General features: G+C 41.1%; 1 protein-coding gene and 12 non-coding genes across 13 annotated transcripts in view; 3 read left to right on the plus strand and 10 right to left on the minus strand.

Moving 5' to 3' along the window:
* The window catches only part of LOC115053713 (NACHT, LRR and PYD domains-containing protein 12-like), a gene marked incomplete at its 3' end in the record, with an annotated part of 135,820 nt that overhangs the window by 75,755 nt on the left and 35,256 nt on the right, over nt 1-24,809 (minus strand). The gene's annotated exons all lie outside the window — the stretch shown is intronic.
* LOC115058103 (U2 spliceosomal RNA) lies at nt 1,279-1,468 on the plus strand. The gene has a single exon (XR_003842025.1). It is a non-coding gene; the product is annotated as a U2 spliceosomal RNA (small nuclear RNA).
* trnal-aag (transfer RNA leucine (anticodon AAG)) lies at nt 4,469-4,550 on the minus strand. The gene has a single exon. It is a non-coding gene; the product is annotated as a tRNA-Leu (tRNA).
* On the minus strand, nt 10,749-10,820 carry trnap-agg (transfer RNA proline (anticodon AGG)). The gene has a single exon. It is a non-coding gene; the product is annotated as a tRNA-Pro (tRNA).
* trnae-cuc (transfer RNA glutamic acid (anticodon CUC)) lies at nt 11,658-11,729 on the minus strand. The gene has a single exon. It is a non-coding gene; the product is annotated as a tRNA-Glu (tRNA).
* Nucleotides 12,779-12,861, minus strand: trnal-cag (transfer RNA leucine (anticodon CAG)). Its single transcript has one exon. It is a non-coding gene; the product is annotated as a tRNA-Leu (tRNA).
* On the minus strand, nt 13,005-13,078 carry trnan-guu (transfer RNA asparagine (anticodon GUU)). The gene has a single exon. It is a non-coding gene; the product is annotated as a tRNA-Asn (tRNA).
* trnaq-uug (transfer RNA glutamine (anticodon UUG)) lies at nt 13,789-13,860 on the minus strand. Its single transcript has one exon. It is a non-coding gene; the product is annotated as a tRNA-Gln (tRNA).
* On the minus strand, nt 19,429-19,499 carry trnag-ccc (transfer RNA glycine (anticodon CCC)). The gene has a single exon. It is a non-coding gene; the product is annotated as a tRNA-Gly (tRNA).
* On the plus strand, nt 19,608-19,718 carry trnal-caa (transfer RNA leucine (anticodon CAA)). Its single transcript has 2 exons — nt 19,608-19,645; nt 19,673-19,718. It is a non-coding gene; the product is annotated as a tRNA-Leu (tRNA).
* trnak-cuu (transfer RNA lysine (anticodon CUU)) lies at nt 20,275-20,347 on the minus strand. The gene has a single exon. It is a non-coding gene; the product is annotated as a tRNA-Lys (tRNA).
* trnaf-gaa (transfer RNA phenylalanine (anticodon GAA)) lies at nt 20,766-20,838 on the minus strand. Its single transcript has one exon. It is a non-coding gene; the product is annotated as a tRNA-Phe (tRNA).
* Nucleotides 23,794-23,865, plus strand: trnap-agg (transfer RNA proline (anticodon AGG)). Its single transcript has one exon. It is a non-coding gene; the product is annotated as a tRNA-Pro (tRNA).

Consider the following 24,809-nt stretch of genomic DNA (forward strand, 5'->3'; position numbering starts at 1 on the left):
TGGACAAACCTCCTCCCCACGTAGCTAACTAAGTTACTGTTTCCATGCTAACGTGGATAAATTACCTGATTAAGATACGTTAGCATGCTAGCTAAATTAGCTATGTTAGCATAACGACGTACCGACCTTAAACAAGGAGGGCTCTGTTAATCATGTCTATTAAATGATGTTTAAGAACAGTTTCACGTCCAAACAGAGAAAAGAAAACTTTACAGAAATTCAGCGTTTGAGTTCTCATTAAAGTTCTTACCTGAACTCCGGTGAATATTTGCTACAGGTGCTGCAGGAAGACGGAAGTTTGTTTCAAAACTCACGAGTGGTGAATTTCCAGCATTTAGCTTGCAGCAAAACTTCCTGACCTCGTTTTCAGCACTGCTCCTTTTTTCAGTTCAGTTCGAAGTTTTATTTCATTTTCCATTTTCCTGCAAAAGGTCAAGCTGCAGCCACGTTAATGACAACGACAACTGAGGGGACACATGGGAGGAAGTCACCAAAATGGATGGCGACACCTGCTGGTGAAATTCATGAAGCATTTGAAGAGTTTGAATTCACTGATAAATAATAAATAATCTAATAATGTGAAAATGAAAAGTCTGATGCTTTAAGTATTTCCATAAGCATTTTCTGTCTTCTAACTCTTCTCTAGAAACAGACAGGTAGAAACTAAATTCCTGCAGTTTTATTGTTCTGTAAGAGCTGAGAGAATACATGTCTGTAAGTGTTGTTGTACATGTCTGTATTACTGCCATGTTGGAGTTGGAATAAATTCACTGACGCTTTAAAATGATCGCGGTACTGATGCTAATCCCGTTAGCCGGTCTATGGCGTTTTCCATTGTATGTTAGCATTAAATGGACATAACAGACTTTTTGTTAAGATAAAATGATGGCAGTAATGCTGGTTAAAATGACTTTGAATGCTATTTTAAATATATGTGTTTTCAGTCATTTGTGGTTTTAAGTTACTCTTTCATTTTAAAATTCTCTTTCGGTCGAAAAAAGCCGAGTCCAGTCGAGGAGAGCCGAATCTTCAGAGAATCCGACATTGACATAGATATGAAGTTTTACAGGTGACCAAGAAGAGACGTTTTCTTTGCTCTACAACGTAACTTTGTGAAAATAACATGTCTGTGGTTGTTTTCTGATCCCTCCTTCATTTCTTCATGTCTTCTGTTTGTGTCTCTCTCTCGGAGTGATGTTGTTACTGAAGCCGACTCTGACCCCTCACTGAGCGGGTCGGTGCGGAGAAACACTCCGTTACCTCCGACAGCTGAGCGGTATCGCTTCTCGGCCTTTTGGCTAAGATCAAGTGTAGTATCTGTTCTTATCAGTTTAATATCTGATACGTCCCCTACCCAGGACCATATATTAAATAGATTTTTGGAACAGGGAGATGGAATAGGGGCTTGCTCCGTCCACTCCACGCATCGACCTGGTATTGCAGTATCTCCAGGAACGGTGCACTCCCTCTGTGTGTTCAATACAAGTCCTGTTCAGCTCAACATCACCTTAAACATTGTGGCAACATCCGTCCCCTCAGAGAGAATCTGCTCTTTAACCCTCCTGTCGTTTTCACCCCCCGCCCCTTACTTTAGTGTTCCTGCTCTGTTTTATCTGCTCTTAAATTAACACAAAAAACATTATATTACCACCAAGTTTTTATTTAACACTCTTTAGCTGTTAAAAATGTCTCAGAGTGGTTAACATGAGTAACTGCAGTGAAAATACAAATAGGAAGGAAGGAAGGAAATATAAAGACTATAAATCAATAATTAGAGTAAAAAGCAACACAGTTGCAGCTGCCAGAAGCCACAAAGAGTTCTGGAGTATAAATGACAGACTCTGTCAATGAGTAAATTACTGAGATTATAATATTAACTCTCCAGCACATTCAATATAAACACTCATGATACAGCCCTGACCACTGTTGTATCCAGGCAGTGCTGACTGCTGCTTTTCATGGAGAGCAACACTGAGTTTCTAACATTTGGATGTTGCTAAGAAAAGAAGTTATTTAGCATTGTCTGAAAAAACACCCTGAATATGTTTTGAACTACAAATGAACTGTCCTCTGTCTATTCTTCATTTCTTGTTTGTCACAATTCCAACCCTCCTCCTTTATCAGGGCTAAAGAGAGACAGACAATTTAGAGCCACCAACTGACTGAAACATGATGTTTTTGAACAGCAGTATGAAAACTGGAGAAAACCACAACTGCAATGTTGTGGCCGAGTGGTTAAGGCGATGGACTAGAAATCCATTGGGGTTTTCCCGCGCAGGTTTGAATCCTGCCAACCACGGTTAAAACATACTTTCGACTAAAATATGCTTACCGCTATACCACCATTGCATGTGGCCGGATCAACCCAATGTTGCACCAATGGCCACCATCACTTCGAGTTACCGATGTGGGATAGATCCTCAGGACAGTGTTGCGCTTTGCTTTACCTTGTTGTCTCTCTGCTAGCCTTTGATGGAAGTTCAGTCCACAAAAATGGTTGTATGAACATTAGAATGCTCCCTGGTGGTCTATTGACTGGGATTTGGTGCTTGTGAAGTTCAGTCCTTAAAATTAATGTCGTGGCAATAGCACACTCCCTGGTGGTGTAGTGGCTAGGATTCTGTGCTCTCACTGCTGCAGCCCGGGTTTGATTTTTGGTCATAAATACAGGTCATTGACAAAACTCACTAGTTAAAGCTGATAAAGCTGCTAATGCTACCAGACCATGCAGGGGATGTAGCTCAGTGGGACAGCGTATGTTTTGCATGTATGAGGTCCCGGGGTCAATCTGCAGCACTGCTAATGAAGCACAGGAAGTACTTATCTTGTCTAACACTCTGATCTCTCAGTTATCCAGTCAGCATAGTCATCCTACCAAAAATTAAATGAATTACCAAAAATTAGCTGTCTCTGTGGCGCAATCGGTCAGCAGGTTCGGCTGCTAACTGAAAGGATGGTGGTTGGAAGGTTGGATGTTCTGTAAAAATCTGCATCACATTCATTCTGCCTAATCTTTATTTTCATCATTGTTTGTTGCGTTTCAACTCCTTAACACTTTTAACTACAGAAAGAACAAGAGCAGTCGTGCCAAAAATGCATTTCAAAATAAAAGCGATTTTTGATTATTTTATTTGTATCTTGAGCTCAGATGTAGCAAAGCGCAACAATGCTGTCAATAAGGATCTTTCAACATGTTTCATTGATCATTCAGTATGGACCTAAAGTCAGAAGTTCACGAATTGAACCCGGGCCTCTGGCATGGGAGGTGAGAATTCTACCACTGAACCACCAATGCTGACTGCATAGACAAACCCACCTCCAATATGATGGCAATGCAGAGTAGAGCATAGTCAATTCAGACGTCCTCGTCAACAGCGTTTGCTAATTTATTCCATTAAGTCAAGTCAAAATTGATTTAAATCATAACACAGATGCACTTAATGCCAGGTTATCTGTGCATGCAGTGAATGTTCAGTATTTAAATATTAATTACAGTATTGTGCGATGTACCATGCAAGTGAAGTGACTGTCGTCATGTAATGCTGCCATTTTGATTCACGGAATGACAGAATTTTCAGATGAAACAGTAGCAATGACTCCTTTGGCGTTACCCTGCTGGGCAGTGGGAGGATGGAGCACATCTGGAGGGTCCAGAGTGCCTACAAGACCTGCCAGGTGTTGCCTTCTACACCAGGATCAGAATTGGCAAGCCAGGAGAGACATTCAGCAGACTCCACCCACTGTGAGCCCCCCAGCCCCAGAATGCTGGAGAAACAGGACATGGTAGAAAGGAGGGCCGCCCTCTACCAACAGTGGCAAACAGCTGTCTGAGTGAAAAACCTCCCCTGGAGGCGTGGGTTCAAATCCCACTAAATCTAAATCTGTCAAAAGGTCATTTCCCATCTGTGTTCTTTGATCTTACACTATGATCTGTTGGACCATGTTTCCTTCCTTGACAGTAAGAACTAAGGAAAGCTGCTCCGACTTGAACAGGTTCATTTCAGTGTTGTGTAACTCTTTATAAATGTTGATAAATGAGGTGTGGAACATCCTGAATCATCATGTGCATGAATTTGCATGCAAACAACTTTATGTTGAGGAGTTTGGTCTCTGGTTATCCACTTCTTTGCGATATGTTCATTTCAGAATACATTTTCAGTGCGACAGGAGGTTTTAAGGGCAGATTCTCTCTGAGGGGACTGATGTGCTATCATGTGCCTGGATGTTGTGGCCGAGTGGTTAAGGTGATGGACTAGAAATCCATTGGTGTTTCCCTGCGTGGGTTCAAGTCCTGCCAACCATGGTTAGTTGCTTTCATGGACCAAGTGATGGAAAAACATCACTGACTGTTTGTCTGTGATATTTCAGCCCACCTGGTGTTGGTATGGTCTTTCACTGTGATCTCTAAATTTTGTTCACAGGGAGACCAAAAATGCCTGAATCAGCTGATTAGTTTTCATTGACAAGAAAGCAGTGGTGGGACTCGAACCCACACCTCAGAAGAGACTGGAGCCTTAATCCAGCGCCTTGGACCGCTCGGCCACACTACCACTGTATGACTATCTAAATTTGTGCTGGATGTTCACCACCGACTTCTCCAAAGTCCAACAGTGAAGGTTTCAAATCCAGTTCAGTCCAAATAGTTCCAGTTTTGTTGTTGCTTCTGTCGGCAGAACTCAAAGGTATCTGGCAGGACCATGATTGTCTTTGGAGTTTCTTTAACTTCTTTAACTTTAGAGTGAACTCTACTGTGGAGGTCATGAGAAAAAGTCAGAGGAGTCTTGATCTCTGTGATGTCATTAGAACCTTTGTGACATCACAGAATCAGCATCTCCTTTGATGGTTACTGATGGAACAGGAAAAGGTCAGATCCTGATATAATCTTGTGAATCCACAAGTATGCCTTTCTTTGTTTGTGTACCAACAGCCTGAGCTCTGGTTCTGACTTTGTTTTGATGAACCTCATTTTTTACACACAGCACATTCAGGACATTAATGTGACAGTTTATTTTATGAGAAAGAAAATCCTTTGTTATTTGTCACAGTGGACTTGGCTCGTCATATTTTGCTGACTAACTGGTATTGGAGTTGTGTAGAAAAAACAGAAAGATCTGACAACAGCTTTGAAAGCAGATACAGTCCATCCAGATAAACTTTGAATTAACCTTAAACAGGTTCCAAGGATCTTTAGAGAGCGTTCAAGAAGGAACTAAAGTCAGACATTTATTCTACCTAGAACAGCAGGCTGCAACATGGACAGGCAGGATTCAACCCCACTACAAAGATCTGACATTCAAAAACACCCACACACAAAGTAATCATTAACACCCTGAGTCATCATCAGCAAACACCAGCTACTGTTTTCACCCAGGTGGCTGCTAGATGGGTTAACAAATCCATTCCATTTCAATTTCATCCTTTCTTTATGGACTACAAAGGTCTGACATTCAAAAACACCCACACACAAAGTAATCATTAACGCCCTGCATGGAGTCATCATCAGGTCTACCATTTGAGCTAATTCCCCTGAAGGTCACAAGTTTAACCCATGTAGCAGCCACCTGGGTTTGCTGATGATGACTCCATGCTTCATTTGTTGGTGTGTGGGTGTTTTGTTCTGATCTTTGTTGTCAATAAAGACAGCATTAACAAAGATGAGAATGAAAAGGAACATTTCCTCCAGTCTGTCACACCCCACCTGTCATGTCTCTATTCCCCACCAGTGGGGTGGAGCCCACACTTTAAGAACGGCGGCCCTATAAGCATCCAACAGCATCACTGAGTCAGGAGCAGCACAGTGACAACTGTACATTTAGTGTGACTGAGTGTTATTTTCCCATTTGTGTTTTCTTCCTCTACGATACAGACACAAACGTGGTTTCAGACACAGACTGCAGAGAAACTGGCAGTACTGACGCTTAGCTGCTTAAAGTGTCTGTCTTGTAAACAGGTCATCCTGCATTCAAACCCCAGCAGAGCTTCACTCTCAGTGGAGTTCCTGCTCATCACTGAAACAAACTGATGAAGTTTAGTTCAACAAACTGCAAAGGGCAGTCAAGACATTGATAAATGTTGCACTCGCTGAATCTTGATGAATTTTATTTTGCTTCATACAAAAGTTGCTGTGGATATTATCTGTCAGACAGATCCAGCACCTCAGGAGGTCAATCTCACTCCTTCTGTGATTTTATTTATCCGAGCATTGAATACTGGATTTTTTTGACCAGCCAGAGTTGTCTTTCTGAAGCGCTAACTGACTGATAACTGGCCAGACCGAAAAAGGAGCCACATTTTGGCAGGACAGGATAAAAAGCTGGTGTATTTACATTTATTCTTCACACACACACACACACCCTAAGAATTAAAACATTAAGACAATATTCATAAATGAATTATTCCTCACGGTTTGCCCTACTGCAATAATTATCTAGAAAAAGAGACAATTATTTTGGCACTTGGATTTTGTAAATTCAATATTGACAAATGTTGACAGTGTTTCTTGGGACTATTCTTCTATTCAGCTCTTCAATTTAATTTCTTTGTTATACAAAAATCAGAGTTATTACTTATTTGTACAATTATTATCGTTGATATTATTATTATTATTATTATTATTATTATTATTATTAACAAAAAGGAGAAAAATCCTCTAATATGGCAGTGCATGGATTTATGAATGAAGGCATTTATTTCATCACTTGCCCTATGACCTTTGTTGGACTTCCTTTCCTCTCTCCAAATTTCCTTGGAATATGCACATACACACACACACACACATAAAACTATTTTTTCTCTTTTGAATCAATAGTACATGTATAAGCAATCCACACTGAGAAACAAAGGACATACATGGATTGCTTAACAGCTACATTTTGTTGTCACAGATTCCACACTGGGGTTAAAATCAGTGACAAACTACTTTGCAATTTTGTATTTCTTATTTACTTTAGGTGAGGAGAGTCTGAGCTGACTTGAATAACTGCAGTGTATTCTGTTTGCTTAATTGATTTCTGCAAATGATTACTAGAAAAGAAAAGAGACCTTTACAGGAATATATATATATATATATTTTGGTCTCTGAATGATTAACAAACTCAAGTCAAAATATGAGGAAATATATTTTCTCAGCTTCATACTTACATACATCATCCTGATACATATAAGCAGTGAATGCTGCATATTGACAGGTCCTGTGCGCATCAAGGTGAAATCAAGTATGAGATAAATTTTACTCACACCTTGATTTTGTTTTTATCATGATTATTTACAAAAATTGTCAGACAAACTTGAGTATTAATAAATGTGTAAAAAGCTATTCAACTAAATAATAGCTGATGATGGGTCTTCTTTTAAACTGTATCTTGTTTTTGTTTTTTTCCTCTTTGCCCAACACCAAATTCTTCCACCACCAATCAACACGCAGATCTGCTCCACTTCTCATTCTATTTCAAACACAGAGGTGTTGTTGAAATTAATGGCAACAAGTTGTACCTTAAAGCTTTCTATGTGTGTAGATCAGCAGGATGATGAATCTTTTGCAACAGTTGGGTTAAAAGAGTCACCAAAGTGGATGATCTACCTTTAGGTGCTTCTCTTTAGCACCTTTTGGTGAAATGTAGGAGTCGGTATGTGATCTTTAAGTCTTTATCACATTTAAGATACATTTAAACTCTGGGCTAATATATTCTTGCATATCATAATCGACCAAAAAAGCATTTGAACCATTTCATGCTCTGAGTGTTGAGCATTGTTGCATAATAAACACAATTAGCTTTGGTTAAATATACATGGTTTTCAAGGAAATATCAACATATAATTACAACTGTCTAATATAAGTTTATATCATTTCATACGCAAATAATGTTATATAATAAATAATATCATTTTGTGACACAATTTTGCTATATAAGTGGATTTTACAGTCAAATAAAATGCTATGTATCTCTTATATTTTGCAGGACCAATTTAATAATTTACAAAATAAATTACAGACTACATCGTAAAAAAAAAACAACAAAAAAAAAAAAACAATTAAATATAAATATCATAAATAGGGTTAGGGTTATATATAGGTTATGTACTAGGCTTCCCACGTTTGGTTTCAGCCTAGTACAGACGCTGCAGGTCATTCCCTTCTCTGCCTCTTTTTCTGCTGAGCTCTCTAATGATCTGTGATTTCAAACAATCTGTGATATCATTCTCATCTCTGAATCTCTCTTAGCTTAGTTAGCTTCTATAGTCTCATCATCTAAACCACCAACCTGTCTATCAGACTGAGTACCAATGAGCCCCTTCAAAGTCATTTGATACTGAATTGAGCCCTTCATTCTGGATCGGATTCATTTGGCTTTATCTTTGGGATTTGTACTCCAGACACCACAGTCATCAAACCCCAGCTTCATGTATTGGATAACCCCTCCACCTGCTCTCATAATAAAAATCGAAATAACTTTATGCAGAGTTTGGTCTAGACCTGCTGCTGTAAAGTGTTTTAATGTAACTTCATTCTGATGTTTTGATTTAAAAAAAAAAAAAAAAAGGGGGGGGGGGGGGGGGGGTCAAAACATCCAGAGATCTTTGCTTTTAAGTCCCTCAATGGCTGTTGTTTTGCACGCGTTTCACTCCGAGTTGATCAAACTAACTCAGATCTGTTCTGTCTTTACATGACATTATTTTGGAAATTCTTCAAAGCAGCTTCAAAGGAGGAGTTTCATTCTGTGAGTATTGTGACATCATCAGGTGATGTATCAAAGGCAGAAGCTCTTCAGACACACACATCACTTCAAACCTTTGAGGAAGTGACACACAACTGTGAGGAGCCCAACTGTTGACCGACACAGATGTGGTGAATTGAAGAAAGTAACACTGTCTGATGAAACCTTTTGGATGAGATGAGCCCGTTGATAATGCTGCCTGTCCTGCTGAATTTAGGTCACCTGCAATTTTGGCAACAGTCAGAGCTACAGACACAATAACTGATTGTAAAACTAAAGAAAAATACTTTAAACATGAGCTCTGTGTCACATTCATGCAGCTTTTATACAAACAGACACCTGAAACACCTCCTGTGTGGAGAGTGGAGTGTGTCTTTGGATGAAAGAAACACTGTTTGGTTCTGAGCTGATCATCAATAATCAATCAATGAATGTCATGCCATGTTGCAATCATAAATGCCTCACTGTGATGATTCTGAACAATTTTTGCAAAACAAAAATTACAGTTTCTCTTGTTCACAGACTGCAGGTAAAAGCTGTAGTACAGGAAGTGTCCTGGGTTGAAATCCCAGTCGAGCCCATAATGTCTTGTAGCCAACAGAAGTGCCTCACTCTCATGACTCTTACCAAAGTTTGTCTCCTATGAAAAGGCACTCACCAATTTCCTTCTGCTAAACACAGGACCGTGCAACAACATTAACATTTTCTCTTGTCTACTGCAGCCAGGGCCTCAAAGCCTCGGTCTTCTGATCCAAAGTCAAACACCTTGTCCTTTGGGCCATGTGGGGTCTGAGTGTGGCCCATTTTAATGTCCTGTTGTCAGTTTATTGTCTGTTCTTGTCATATTTCATTGCTTCAACATTCATCAGGATGAAGGCAGCATCAAGCAGCAGAGGTCAGTGTTGGCCATGACCTGAGATCAGATCCACCTTCTGTGGAGGAGATCTGAAAAACCTCACTTGTTTCTGTAAAACAGACACGGTTTAGTCCTTTCACCTGTAACACACAGCTACCCAAACACAAAGGGACTCGAACCCTCAGTCTTCTGATCCAAAGTCAGACGCCTTGTCCATTAGGCCACGTGGTCACTGTGCCAGTCTAATGTCCCATTGTCAGTCAGTCAGCACTGCCTGGATGCCTGGAGTGAGCAAGCTGACCTGTACAGCTGAGTTATCTTTAGTCCAACAACTGCTGTCCATTCCTACCACAGGGAGCCACAGGCTTTAGAGTTTTCAGGCCTAACTCCTTTATTATGAAACAGTCAAATTCCCTGTGCATGTGCCTTTTTCATGCACGTTGGAAGAGTTTGGAAGGCAAGCTGGCAGAGGGAGTGTCCTGCTGGGTAACTCCTGTTTATTGCAATCTGATTGGCTCTTCATGGAAACAATAATGAGAATTAATTTCCACTGTGTGCTGTACAAGACGGAGAAACAAGATAAAGGTTTCTGCATCGCTGTTCAGTCAGACCAACAGCAGGCTGCCATCCACAGTTCATCACTTTTATTGAACAATCCCCAGCATTGCTAAACAAGCACAGGAAGTACTTATTTTGTCTAATACGCTGATATTTCAACCAGCACGCTGAGATAATTTCACAGCTACCAAAGTCGTGCGAACAAACTAGCAGACAATCGGTCACCTGCCAAGATAAAAATATATATAATCACGCTGTGCACGTGCAAATGAAGATCATTATACGCATCATAATCATAGACCAGTAAAGATGGTGACAGATATGACATCATGTTATGTCAGCACCACAAAAGTAGTACAAAGAAGTACCAAGATGTACAGAGGATCTGAAAATATGGCAAAGTAAGTGGCTGACAATCATCTAACCCTCCTACCAAAGTTTGTCTCCTGTGAAAAGCAGTCAATCACCAATATCCCTTCTCCTCAGCACAGCATGAGCCACAAAGCTACCATTGCTCTTGCTTCAGTTGCCAAGATACTGCAACTAACAACCAGACAGCAAAGCTCACACATCTCCATAGTGGAACAGTTAGCACCCTTATTGACTGAAAAGCAACAAATGGGCTCATCCGGGATTTGAACCCAGGACCTCTCGCACCCTAAGCAAGAATCATACCCCTAGACCAACGAGCCATGTGGACTGTGGAGTTCATGACAAAAAAGTGGGAGGAGTCTTTCATCCCTTTGATGTCATTAGAACCTTTGTGACATCACAGAATCAGCATCTCCTTTGATGGTGACTGATGGAACAGGAAAAGGTCAGATCCTGATATAATCTTGTGAACCCACAAGCTTGCCTTTTTTCTTTTGTGGCGTTTTTTTTTTTTTTTTTTTTTTTTCATTATTTACACACAGCACATTCATGTGACAGTTAATGTGACAGTTTATTATCTGCTAAAGAAACTTTGGTAAGAGTCATGATTGTCAGCCACATATGTTGGGGGTATTTTCAGATCCAAAATACATCCCTGTACATCAGAGTGGTGCTGCTACGGAGTGCTGCATCAGTGGCCACCATCACTTCAAGTAACCCAAATGGGGAAGATCCTTATTGACAGCATTGTTGCGCTTTGCTACATCTGAACTAAAGATACAAATAAAATAATCTAAATTGGCTTTTATTTTGAAATGCTTGTATGGTGCGACTGCTCTTGTTCTTTCTGCAGCTCAAAGCATCAAGGAGTTGAAACGCAGCATAATGTTAAAAATAAACAGTCTGTATTTTTTGGGAATTTTTAGTTCTGTCTCTGCATCAACACCATGAACCACAAAATTATCATTGCAATCAAGAGAAACAGTAATTTTGTGGTTGTTGCTGATCCACTGACCTCCTTGACCTCCTTAATTTTGTAACCTCTGCCATGAATGCAAGCTAAGCTTTGAGAAAAGGCCGCTTTAACAACATCAACGGGTTTCAAAGCTATTTCGAGAGCTATTTTTCAATCACCTGTATTTTTCAGTAAAAACACTTTCCCTGACCGGGAATCGAACCCAGGCCGCGGCAGTGAGAGCGCCGAATCCTAGCCACTAGACCACCAGGGAAAGATGCTGTCTTGATGCAGCCTCGTATAGTTCCAAACATCATCTCCACGGTGTTGGAAATTACTGCAATTACTGCTCCATATTATCCTGCTTAGTCACTCAACCAAATTACTGACTAAACTCCTGCAGAAGAAGTTACATGAGGTTATCTCAACAACCTGAAACTTCAATAAAGAGGCACTGCTGGGAAGTTGAATGCTTGAATGCACGCTGTGTTGTGCTTTGTTGAGCTAAAGATACAAATAATATTATCTAAATTAGCTTTATTTTCAAATGCTTGTGTGGTGCGACTGCTCTTGTTCTTTCTGTACCTCAAAATGTTTTACATCTGAATCACATGTAAACACAAAGGCTGCCCCACTGTCACCATTCAGAGCAGCTGTGAAGATTATTGATACAAATACATACTAAGCCAGCAGCCTACCCATTGAGCTAACTCCGCTGTGCTAACATGCTAGCGTGCGCAGGGAGTGTCAAATGCCACTCATGTGCATGAATTCACATGCACACACACACACAACTTCATGTTGAGGAGTTTGGTCTCTGGTTATCTACTTCTTTTTTACATGTTTTGGAATAAATTTTCAGTGCCCAGTTTTATTTTCACTGCAGTTACTCATGTTAACCACTCTGAGACAGTTTTAACAGCTAAAGAGTTTAATCATCACATCACCGGAGTACATCCAGAGTACATCTTTTGTTCACACTTAGTAAACACATTTTCTGCCATGCTGATGATACCCTTCCTGTCACTGACCATTTTGAAAACTTGAATTCAGAAATCCATCCCTAAGACTTCCCTCTCCTTTGTACAGCACACATTTACTTTGAGATAGCGTTGTGTTGCCTTTGTGCAAAATTACTGCCCGTAATAGGACAAATTTTCATAGTATGCCGAAGATCCCTCACCCTAAGTATCCACTAAGTCATGACATAGCTCACTTGGGAAAGTGTTAGACTGGAGATGTAAAGAGATGTCTTTCCCCTGGTTTTTGGCATCAGAGGTGGTCCCTGAGGGGGTTAAGTGGAGATGAAAGAAAAGCCACTTCTGTCAGAAGTGGGATTTGAACCCACGCCTCCAGGGGAGACTGCGACCTGAACGCAGCGCCTTAGACCGCTCGGCCATTCTGACGACAGATGCTGAAAAATTAACCGCTTCGTGGTTGGGCAGTTATGTATTACAGGTTATACCATATTTAATGGTTCTGGTGAAACCAAAGTAGAGGAAAGACTACATCAACATGTAGTGGTTGTAATCAGCTTAAAAACAAAGTAGGTCCCTGGGTGGGCTCGAACCACCATCCTTTCGGTTAACAGCCGAACGCGCTGACCAATTGCGCCACAGAGACACATTGACTTCTCCATGTCCCAGTCTGCAGTTCCAGCTAGAATTATCCTAAATGTTGATTGAGCCAACGACTGTCTGCTGTTCTGGAACTGGATACTCAGAGTTCAAATCCTGGACGAGCCCAGCTGTTGCCTTGCAGTTATCAGGGGAGCTAACTCTTATTATATGGAGCTGTGTGAGGTTGGCTGGTTGTGTTATTGGCAGTATCTTGTAAAGTGAAGCAACAGTAACTTTGTGGCTCATGCTGTGCTGCGGAGAAGGGAAATTAGTGATTGACTGCTTTTCACAGGAGACAAACTTTGTTAAAGCAGCCTGTGTTTAAATCCCAGCAGTTCCTTGTGGGTGAAGTCAAATGTTGTTGAAATAAACTACTTTCGGGTTTTTATCAGCTGTAGGTCACAATGATCAATATTAAAAGAAATAAACACTTGAAATATGTCACTGTGTGTAATGATGTCATAAAATATATTATTTTTACTTTCTGAATGGAATAAAATGAAATAAATCAAATTATATTATTTCAGTGTAATCACATGCACCTGAAATGTCTTTCTTTAGTCTGTCGTTTTTCCTGAACCACAGAGGCTCTGAGCTGCTGCAGCAGGTGAAAAGATAAACTGTTTCATGAAGCCTCCTCTCTGCTCAGGGGTGGATCACTGTTTTGGGTGGAGTGGAGTTACTGTTATATGTAGTCACTAAATCAGAAGACAGAGGTTCCACCGGGACTTGAACTCGAATCACTGGATTCAAAGTCCAGAGTGCTAACCATTACACCATGGAACCACAGGACTGTTAGCTGATCTTTATCAAAGGCGCTGGCTCGAGGTTCCAGGAGCAGCACAGTGTGTCTGTACACATTACTGGAGAAAGTGATAAATGACATTCAGCCACTGTGTTAGAATAGCAGAGGAGGGTTTTGATCCATCAACTTCTGTATTACAGGCCCAAAACACTTCCGCTGCTCCACTCTGCTCATAGCAGGCTGTGCTGCAGTCTCTTCTGGATCTGTGGGTTCAAATCCTCTGTGCTGTGCTGTGATTGTTTTGCTTTAAATCACATCTGTCCTCATTCAACTGATTCCTCAATTAAATGTTGGTAGAAACTGTTGGTTTGTTTGGCACCTTGACATTTCCTAAATAGCTTTTTATCTCTCATTAATTAAAAAAGACAGTCTTCTAAAGGACACACCACAGGTACTAAAATCCAGGATTGAACCAGAGACTCTACCAACTGAGCTGTTTCCGCACAGCACACAGTGGAAATGACTTCTCATTGTTGCTTCCATGGCCTGGAAGTGGAACTGGAAGTGGTGAGAGGCACCAACTCACCACCTTCAGATAACGAGACTGACGCGCTGCCTGCTGCACCAACGAGGCCTGGAACCCAGAGTAAGTAAAAGAGGGAGATGGAGGAGAGCTGTCAGTGTTTCAGTATAAACATACATCATACAGCCCTGATCACTGTTGTATCCAGGCAGTGCTGACTGCTGCTTTTCATGGAGAGCAGAGTTTTACATTCCAGAAAATTGAACCCAGGCCTCCCGCCTGGCAGGTGAGAATTCTACAGATGAACCACCAATGATGACTGACCACCACTACACCATCAAAAGCCTTGAACACTTGTTGATGCATTTTAGAAACATGACAGCTAACCCTAAGCTGATCACAGAGAGTCTCTTGAATGGCTCTTTAATATGAACGATGGGAACCAAGTCACACTTTCAGGCCCCCCTTCTTTTTTTATTAGTGCCTCGTGTCACTCTGTGCCATCAAATAAAATTTTGAAAAGGATAACAAAAGTAAGACACAAAAGGTGAACTGTGATGGCAGGAATCATGGTGTGAACACACAGAACAGTCTGTCTTTTCTGGACATGTTTGGTGTGTAGCACAACACAACTACACAGCTCAGCTACTTGTTGACTGACAAAAACAACAGCAAGCCATATCTGAGGCTCTAACTCAGATATGCTACAGTTATTCCTTTGTGCATAAATGATTTACTTTGGGGTTGTCCTGCTCAGAAATTCAGTAAAAATGATGATTTGCTATTTTAAATTTGTACAGATCAGCCACAACAACACAACCTTGATCCCTAATCACTGCAGTTAACAGTCCTCTCACCATATGCTAACGGTCCTCATGAATTTAAGAGGATCGTTGTCTGTTCCTGATGGACTAAATGTGTTCTTCATTACAAACCATTACCAAGACCATTGAAACCGCCCGAACAAAGTAGACAGGGAGCTGTGGGAGTGGTTTCATTCAGGTATAAGATAAATTCAGGTAAAAGCCTGAAAGGGAGTCCATTGGAACGATGACACAACTGGAAAGTTGCTGCAAAGACTCTTGAGGAGAAGATCCTAAGTGAGGTAAAAATGAAAGCTTAATGTGACTTAATCAATTCAATTGCTCTCTTTTTCCACTTTCAGTGTTAATTGACAAAAACAACAGTAAGTCTTGGAGCCATGTTTTCTTCAGATCTAACTCGGATCACTCCAATCAGAGACACTGATGAAGTCTTTGTGCATAAGTGCTTCTCTTTGGGGTTGTCCTGGTTGGAAATTGGACAAAAAAAATGAGGAATGCTATTCTGTCTTTTATTCAATCACCAGTACAACAAGTTTTATAATTTTATCAATTGGGGGTTGAGAAAGTAGTCTGAAAGTCACAAAAGTTACCTTAACTTGAGCACTGACTTGACTGTTGAATTCAGTAAGTGCTACTTGTTGGAGCAGTGCTGACTGACAAAGACAACAACTTCTTCTTAGAATGCAACCATGATCATTTCAAATAAAAAGACGGAAGACTTCCTGTTGTACAAGTGCTTCTCTTTGGGGTTGTCCTGGATGGAATTTGGACAAAAATTAATACATTTCGTCAGATCAGCTGAATTAGTGCATTTGTCACCAACGTTTCCCCAAATGAAGCACAGACTTGTGTTCTGAGAGCAGTAAGTGCTATTTGTTGGGGTAGTGTTGGTGATTTCCGAGGTCAATCACAAGTCAGCAAGTTTTATCAATGATATGGAGGGTGGAGGGTTAAGAAAGTAGTTAGAAAGTCACAAATGTTACCTTAAAGGGCATATTGCAGGTTAATGACCACATTGAATCAATGTTTAAAAAAATAATATAGGAAATGTTTTGATAAAGTGTCTCATACTGATAATATCCGTATATTCGCTCCACACAAACAGGACTGACGGTCTTTTGTCCCTCAGCTGAAAGGTGAACAAGGTAAAATGTCCACAGCAGAAGTCCTGCGGGGTTTTGTCACCGACAGACTCGCCGCCGCCTCCCGGGAGATCTTAGCGGCCGTGGACAGAATGGTAGCCGGATATGAGGAGGAGGCTTCGGGCTTCAGGCAGGAGATCGACCGGCAGAGGAGCCAGCTGGAGCTGCTGCAGCCCCGAGTCCTGATCCACAAAACGGGTCGGTTGTTTTTATGAGTGAGAAAGGCTGAGGACTGTATTTGGCAGATGTAGAATGAAGCAGCTGGAGGAATAACTGTGTTCATATTGTAGCTAATAAAGAGGATTCATTATTGAATCGTTTCCTCCAGATGTTCAGCAGCTGATGGTGAAAAAAGAGGTTCCTCCTGAGTTCACCTCCAGTCCGGATCCGGAGGATTCAGAGAGTCCAGTCCTTAAACAGGAACAGGAGGAGGACCAGGTACCAGGACTGGAGGAGACCAGGAACCCTGTGAGGCCGTTTCAGGTGAAGAGTGAGGATGAAGAGATGAATGAACCGGCCAGGAGCTGTGATCCACAGAGTCCTCTTCAACCAGATCCAGATCCAGAGGAAGAGGTCTCAGACTCCTCTGATACTGAAATCAGTGAGAATGATTCTAATGAAACCAGAGTGGCCCAGTCAGATGTGAAAATAGATGAAGGTGATGTAAATGTTAGAAGATGTGACAGCAGTGAAAAACCATTCAGCTGCCCTGAGTGTGGGGAAACGTTTAAAAAAAAGTGGGATCTGAAGAGTCACAAGGTAGTCCACACAGGAGAGAGACTATTCTGCTGTGATGTTTGTGGGAAAATTTTTTTGCAGAAGGCCAATCTGAGGCTTCACATGGTAGTTCACTCAGAAGAGAGACCCTTCACCTGTGATGTTTGTGGGAAAAGTTTTAAACTACAGAAAATCCTTAAAGCACACATGGTAGTCCACACAGAAGAGAAACTCTTCAGCTGTGATGTTTGTGGGAAAAGGTTTAAACTACAGAAAATCCTTAAAGCACACATGGTAGTCCACACAGGAGAGAGACCCTTCATCTGTGATGTTTGTGGGAAAAGGTTTAAACTACAGAAAATCCTTAAAGTACACATGGTAGTCCACACAGGAGAGAGACCCTTCAGCTGTGATATTTGTGGGAAAAAATTTAAACTAAGGCGAAACCTGAAATTTCACATGGAGGCCCATACAGAGGGGAAACCGTTTGGTTGTGACAAATGGTAAGAAGAGAAAGACCGAAGCAGGTGACTGCAGGATCTTTGCTGGTTGACCAAAAGTAAACTGTAACATGTTTGGTAATTTGTTTTTACTTTTGCTTTGTTGTTTTTTGTCCTCACTCATTTGTGTTTGAGTCAGTGACATATATACCAGAAAAAAAGGTTTTGTCAAAGAATTTCAATAAAACGCATAAAAAATGTTGACTTTTGTTCTGCTAATTCATCTTTATCGAAACATGTGTTTTTGTTTTTTGTTTTTTTTATTTGCAATCAGAAATTATGTGACAATTTGTTGTATTATGCCTAAAATATGCTGTGATATGAAAATAATATAAACTGAAAATGGATTAAACCTGTAAGTTACTCACTTTATCAAAGTCATTTATCAGAACTAAACGGTGATCCATTGTAGTTTTGTGAAAATGAGCATTGAGCATTATTTTCTAAATCATCGCTCAAAGTGAGACCTATGCTGTCGGTCTATCAACATATTTTCTACTTATTGTGACATACTTTGCTATAAAGTTCTCCCAATATTTGTCACTCTGTGATGCTGTTTTCTATGTATTCCATGAATGTTTTCAGATTTTATCTTTCATAACAGACTCTGGCTGGCAGAAATGAGATCCACAGGTCACAGTAAGGTCACAGGGATGCTCTGGTACCGAAGAGAGCTCATAAAAATATCACTTGAGCAGAAAACAGGAACCAACAGAATGTCAAAAAAAAAAAAAAAAATCTGCATCAGTGAAACATTCATTCATACGTGAGGACATCAAGTATATTGTGACACCCATGAATATGTGCTCACACTATACAGTTTAGCTGTTTCAGTTTTGATGTGTTTATTGTGACAGCAGAGCCTTTTTTCAGTTAATTTTGGATATTTGAAGTCAATCCCTGATTTTCGCAACAAGGGGGCATCACCTCTGTAGTCAGTCGGTTTGATGAGGCTGCTATTCAACTCTCACCATCAGTGCAACACATTGCCTGTTGCCTGTCTCATCATTTTTCCGTTCTTTGGAGAACAAATTTAATCTGTCTACAAACCTGAAGCCAGGGTCTGTTCCATGAACACGACATGCTGATGTTCACACAGTTGTGCTGTCCTTTTCCTCGACTTTGGTTTCACCAGAACCATGAAATATTGTTTGAGAGTTTGTGAGGTTGGATGCTGCACGCTGACTGGTTGTGTGTCCAGGATGCTTCAAGGACATCTTTCTGGTATTCTCTCCTCCTAACGTTTGGACGCAGCTTTGAGGAGACACAAAATGTGAGACATGTGGCATTAGTGCAGTGAAGCTAGCAGATGTATGTGGTGGTGTAGCCGAGCGGTCCAAGGTGCTGGATTCTCCAGTGGCCACCGTCACTTTGAGTCACCGAAGTGGAAAAGATTCTTCTTGACGACAGTGTTGTGCTTTGCCTACATCTGAGCTAAAGATACAAATAAAATAATCTAAATCGGCTTTTATTTTGAAATGCTTGTGTGTTGCGACAGCTCCTGTTCTTTCTGTAGCTCAAAGCGTTAAGGAGTTCAAACACAGCAAAACATGTTAAATGATAAAAATAAAGATTTGAAGAAGGAATGAAAATAAAAGTGATGAACTGTGGATGGCAGCCTGCTGTTGAACTGACTGAACAGCAATGCAGAAACCTTTAACTTGTTTCTCCGTCTTGTACAGCACACAGTGGAAATGACTTCTCATTGTTGCTTCCATGGCCTGGAAGTGGAACTTCATGAGACTGACACACTGCCTACTGCACCAACGAGGCCTGGAACCCAGAGTAAGTAAAAGAGGGAGATGTAGGAGAGCTGTCAGTGTTTCAGTATAAACATACAGCCCTGACCACTGTTGTATCCAGGCAGAGCTGACTGCTGCTTTTCATGGAGAGCAGTGACCATTGCATTGGCCGGGAATTGAACCCGGGCCTCTCGCATGGGAGGCGAGAAGTCTACCACTGAACCACCAATGCTGACTGCACAGCTAAACCCACCTCCAATATGATGGCAATGCAGAGTAGAGCGTAGCATATCTCCACTTGTCACATGGAAGTAATTCAGATTCAATGAACAGTCTGCCTGTCAGGATGGCCGAGTGGTCTAAGGCGCCAGACTCAAGGTAAACTCTTTCCTGCACTAAAGGGTGTTCTGGTCTCTGAATGGAGACGTGGGTTCGAATCCCCCTCCTGACAAAGAAAGCCTTTTGCAAAATTTGTGATCCAAACTCTTCCAAAGTGGATGAAAAATCTGTATAAAATGTGAATTACACTTTTTCACAATAAAGGAGTTAGGACTGAAAACACTAAAGCCTGTGGCTCCCTGTGGTAGGAATGGACAGCAGTTGTTGGACTAAAGATAACTCAGCTGTTACTGAATCATCTGTAGCTCAGTCAGTGGAGCATCAGAAAGGAGCAGCTGTTCTACTCCGAGTCTCTCCCAGATGTCAAATTCAAATAATACAATAAATTCAATAAATCCCAGCACTTCCTTGTTGCTCAGGTCAGATGTTGTAGAAACAAACTACTTTGGGGTTTTCACAGCTGCAGGTTACACCTGTGAGACAGCTCAAAGCTGTGTCCAAAGGTTTGGAGGAGTGAATGGCAGAAAGATGTCTTTGAAGCCATTTGGACACACAACCAGTCAGCGTGCAGCATTCAACCTCACAATATTTCATGTGGTTGTGGTTGAAAGACGAGGCAGAATATTGGAAATGTAACTTTGGGTCTTAAAAAAAAAAAAACTGCTTATCGCCCAACGTGGGGCTCGAACCCACGACCCTGAGATTAAGAGTCTCATGCTCTACCGACTGAGCTAGCCAGGCTGCTAGCAATGCAAAAATCATTTCAAAATAAAAGCCGGTTTAGATTATTTTATTTGTATCTTTAGCTCAGATGTAGCAAAGCGCAACAATGCTGTCGATAAGGATCTTTCCCATTTGGGTTACTTGAAGTGATGGTGGACACTGATGCAACACTCCGTTTATAACAGTTTTACATTTAAATACTTCACTGCAAAAATGACACACATATGACATTATGGGAAATCTCAAAACTGTGTCCAAATGTTTGGAGGAGAAAATGGAAGAAAGATGTGTTTGACAGCCTTTTGGACACACAACCAGTCAGTGTGAAGCATCCAACCTCACAATATTTCATGGTGTGGTTGAAAGAGGAGGGAGAATATTGGAAATGTAGGTCAAAGAAACCTGAGCTTGAATCTCACTCAGGTACCACTTCCGATGCCGAAACCCGGGATTGAACCAGGGACCTTTAGATCTTCAGTCTAACACTCTCCCAACTGAGCTATTTCGGCTGGCTGAGCCCACTGATGCTGGATGTTCTGTTCACCATCCACTTCTCCAAAGTCCCACAGTGAAGGCTTCAAATGCACATCTCTCACAGTGTTATCATGCCAAGAGAAAGAACTGACTGATTCTGACAATGAGACCATGGCCCAGTGACCACGTGGCCTAATGGACAAGGAGTCTGACTTGTCTAACGTAGCTGAGTTAGATGTAACAAACTTAAGTTTCCAAGGAGAACTCTGCTAATCATGTGTATTCAATGTTGTTTAAGAACAGTTTAACGTGCAAACAGAAAACAAACAATTGTAGAGTTCTTACCTGAGCTTCAAGACTTCAAGACACTTCAAGATTGTACTTGCTCAGCCACACTACCACATCATTCTGCCAGCTTCACTACATGACAATGACACACATATGACATTATGGGCAACGTGAAGACAAACGTTGTGTGTCATTTCCTTAAAGGTTTGATTCGTCACCTGATGATGTCACAATACTCATAGAAAGAAGCTCTTCCATTCATTGATAATTGATGATCAGCTCAGAACCAAACAGTGTATCTTTCATCCAAACTCTGACAGTTTCTCCACACAGGAGGTCATTTGACCATTTATTCCTCTTTGGATCTTTACCTAACCACAGAGGCTCTGAGCTGCTGCAGAAGGGGAAAAGAAAAACCATCTGATGAAGCCTTCTCTCTGTTTTGGGTGGTGGGTGCATGTTATTCACATGTTATATAGGTGAAGGTTATTCTCAATCCCTCTCACACTAAATCAGATGGCAGAGGTTCCACTGAGAGCTGAACTCAGATCAGTGGATTCAAAGTACACAGTGCTAACCATTACACCATTTTAAGTCCTTAAAATGTCTAATCATATGCAATTACTGTGTGGCATCTTTTTACAAATGTGACTTTTTTCACAGATAGAAATGATTTCATTCAGTTCAAATCTGGGTGTCCCCTGCCAAAACTACATGTTTTCATACGCAAGCACGAACTCTGGTTGACTGTGATGTTTCTCATTTCAGCCCACCTGGTGTTGGTATCGTCTTTCACTGGCTTCTATAACTTTTGTTCACAGGGAGACAAAAAATGCCTGAATTAGCTGATTAGTTTTCATTGACAAGAGTGGAATTTAAAATGTTCTCAGGGGGAGAACATTTCAGTCATCAAAAAAAAGGTAGGAGTTTCAACGAACTTTGAGTCTATCCCTGAACTCTGAGTTGACTTACTCTGAGATGAGAAACTCTAAGTATCTGGTTCCAGAACAGCTGATCTTAGTTGGTTCAATCAACTTTGAGTATGTTCACCTTGAGTTGCGCACATGCACAACCTCGATAAAAGCCATCATCAATGGAGTCCCGTCAAGCTGCTAAAGCTACCACACCATGCAGGGGATGTAGCTCAGTGGGCGAGCGTACCGCACAGCTGGGGCAAACTGGCAGAGGTGGGATTCGAACCCACGCCTCTGAAGAGACTGCCGCCTAAATCCAGTGTCTTCGAATCCCATATGGTTTAGCGGTCAGGATTCCTGGTTTTCACCCAGGCGGCCGGGGTTCGACTCCTGGAATTTGCTTTACAACAATGGACCAATGAACATCTACCGCTGATGTACATCCTCTTTGGGTTCGAATCCCACTTCTGACAGAAATGTCTTTTCTTTCACCTCTACTGCTGTTAGGTGTGTTTGGGGACAAAGTTGTTTTATGTATATAATATGTATTACATAACAAGTAATTACACTTGGATGAATTTAAATTTGATTTTTTTACTTTAACAGTAAGTGAAAACAAGAAGAACAAGTGTGCATGTGGAGACGTCCTCTTCCTCTGTGTCCTGGACACCTTTATTGCCATTATTTAGTTTGATATTGATTAAGAAAAACCAATAACATCCAACCACCACCCAAAACAGAGGTTCATGATGACCCTGTAGTTGGCACACACCCTCTGGTCCCCCTTTCTTGAAGGGCTGTTCATCATTATTTTGTTTGTGTGTAGCTGTTCTGTTCTTAATGTTGGATCTTTCTTGTCAATAAAGAACGCTTGAATGAAGATCAGCCAAACACATTATACATTGCACCACAGAGACATGTTGAGAAAATAAAAGTGATGAACTGTGGATGGCAGCCTGGCATTGTGCATCAATTTGGAGAGCAGCAGCGGTCAGGTGGACAGGTTTCCTTCAGCAGTTCTGCCCTCTGTGAATACACCTGTTTGGTCACACCCTGTGTTGTTATTGTTTTCACCAGCTTGAGGAATTGGTTGTCACATTTGTTGCTGCTAACAACCTTTTCAAAAGAAAAGCTGTCACAAAAAGAACAACAGCATCAAACGCACGAGTGTTGAGCACAGAGACTTTCGATTTGCAAAGTTTAACAGGCTGTTGATGGTTTCCGTGTTTTATTTTTCAGGCCGTCTCACTGGCAGATCATCTTGATGCAGTGTGCAACATCTACCCTGACAGAACATGGGGGCAGTTTTGCAGGTTGATTCCCAAGCAAGACGTTAAACCTATTCAGATCAGCCAAATCAGAAAAGCCAATTTAGATTATTTTATTTGTATCTTTAGTTCAGATGTAGCAAAGCGCAACAATGCTGTCAATAAGGATCTTTCCCATTTGGGTTACTTGAAGTGATGGTGGCCACTGATTCAACACTCCGTAGCAGCACCACTCTGATGTACAGGGATGTATTTTGGATCTGAAAATACCCCCAACATATGTGGCTGACCATCATGAGTCTTACCAAAGTTTCTTTAGCATAAAATAAACTGTCACATTAACTGTCACATGAATGTGCTGTGTGTAAATAATGAAAAAAAAAAAAACAAAAACGCCACAAATGTTCCATCAGTAACCATCAAAGGAGATGCTGATTCTGTGATGTCACAAAGGTTCTACTGACATCAAAGGGATGAAAGACTCCTCCCACTTTTTTGTCATGAACTCTGCAGTCCACATGGCTCGTTGGTCTAGGGGTATGATTCTCGCTTAGGGTGCGAGAGGTCCCGGGTTCAAATCGCGGACGAGCCCATCTGTTGCCTTTCAGTCAATAAGGGTACTAACTGTTACACTACGGAGCTGTGTGAGGTTTGCTTTCTGGTAGTTTTGTGGCTCATGCTGTGCTGAGGAGAAGGGATATTGGTGGTTGACTGCTTTTCACAGGAGACAAACTTTGGTAGGAGTCATGATGGTCAGCCACTTTGCAATATTTTCAGATCCTCTGTACATCTTTGTACTTCTTTGTACTACTTTTGTGGTGCTGACATAACATGATGTTCTATCTGTCACCATCTTTACTGGCCCATGATTATGATGCATATAATGATCTTCATTTGCACGTGCACAGCGTGATTATATATATTTTTATCTTGGCAGGTGACCAATTGTCTGCTAGTTCACGATGTCCTTCAAGGCAGATATTTAGGATAATTCTAGCAGGAATAGCAGGCTGCAACAGGAAAAGTTCCAGTCAGACCTCTCGCACCCGAAGCGAGAATCATACCCCTAGACCAACGAGCCATTGACAGCAGGACATTTATGGCATTTAAAATGTAGTCAAACGTTTTCTGAGCATTGATCATACACTACAACATTTAGTATCCTTCCTAACCTATTCTCGCTTCTTGGAGATATTAAATATCTGTCCCAGTGGCCTAATGGAACTAACTGCTTATAAATGTCTCACTGGATCAAAAGCTTTGAGCTACGATAGGCTATGTAATTATTTAAGATTGAACATCTTACATTACTGACATCTGACATCTGACATTACTGTTTGATAAATTTGGTGACAACTGCACTTTGGGTCCATTCGGAGAACATGGGGGGCTGTGTGACTTCATTACCAGAAATTAAAATGTCTAACATCGATAAAACCGCAGCAGCACAAATTAGAATTTTTGACAGCGCAAACAAACGGTACCATTTCACGTCCATTCGGAGTGGACGCTCACCATTTTGCATGCAATGGTGGT

This window comes from Echeneis naucrates, chromosome 2 (assembly GCF_900963305.1).
Source record: "Echeneis naucrates chromosome 2, fEcheNa1.1, whole genome shotgun sequence".
Classification (NCBI taxonomy): Eukaryota; Metazoa; Chordata; class Actinopteri; order Carangiformes; family Echeneidae; genus Echeneis; species Echeneis naucrates.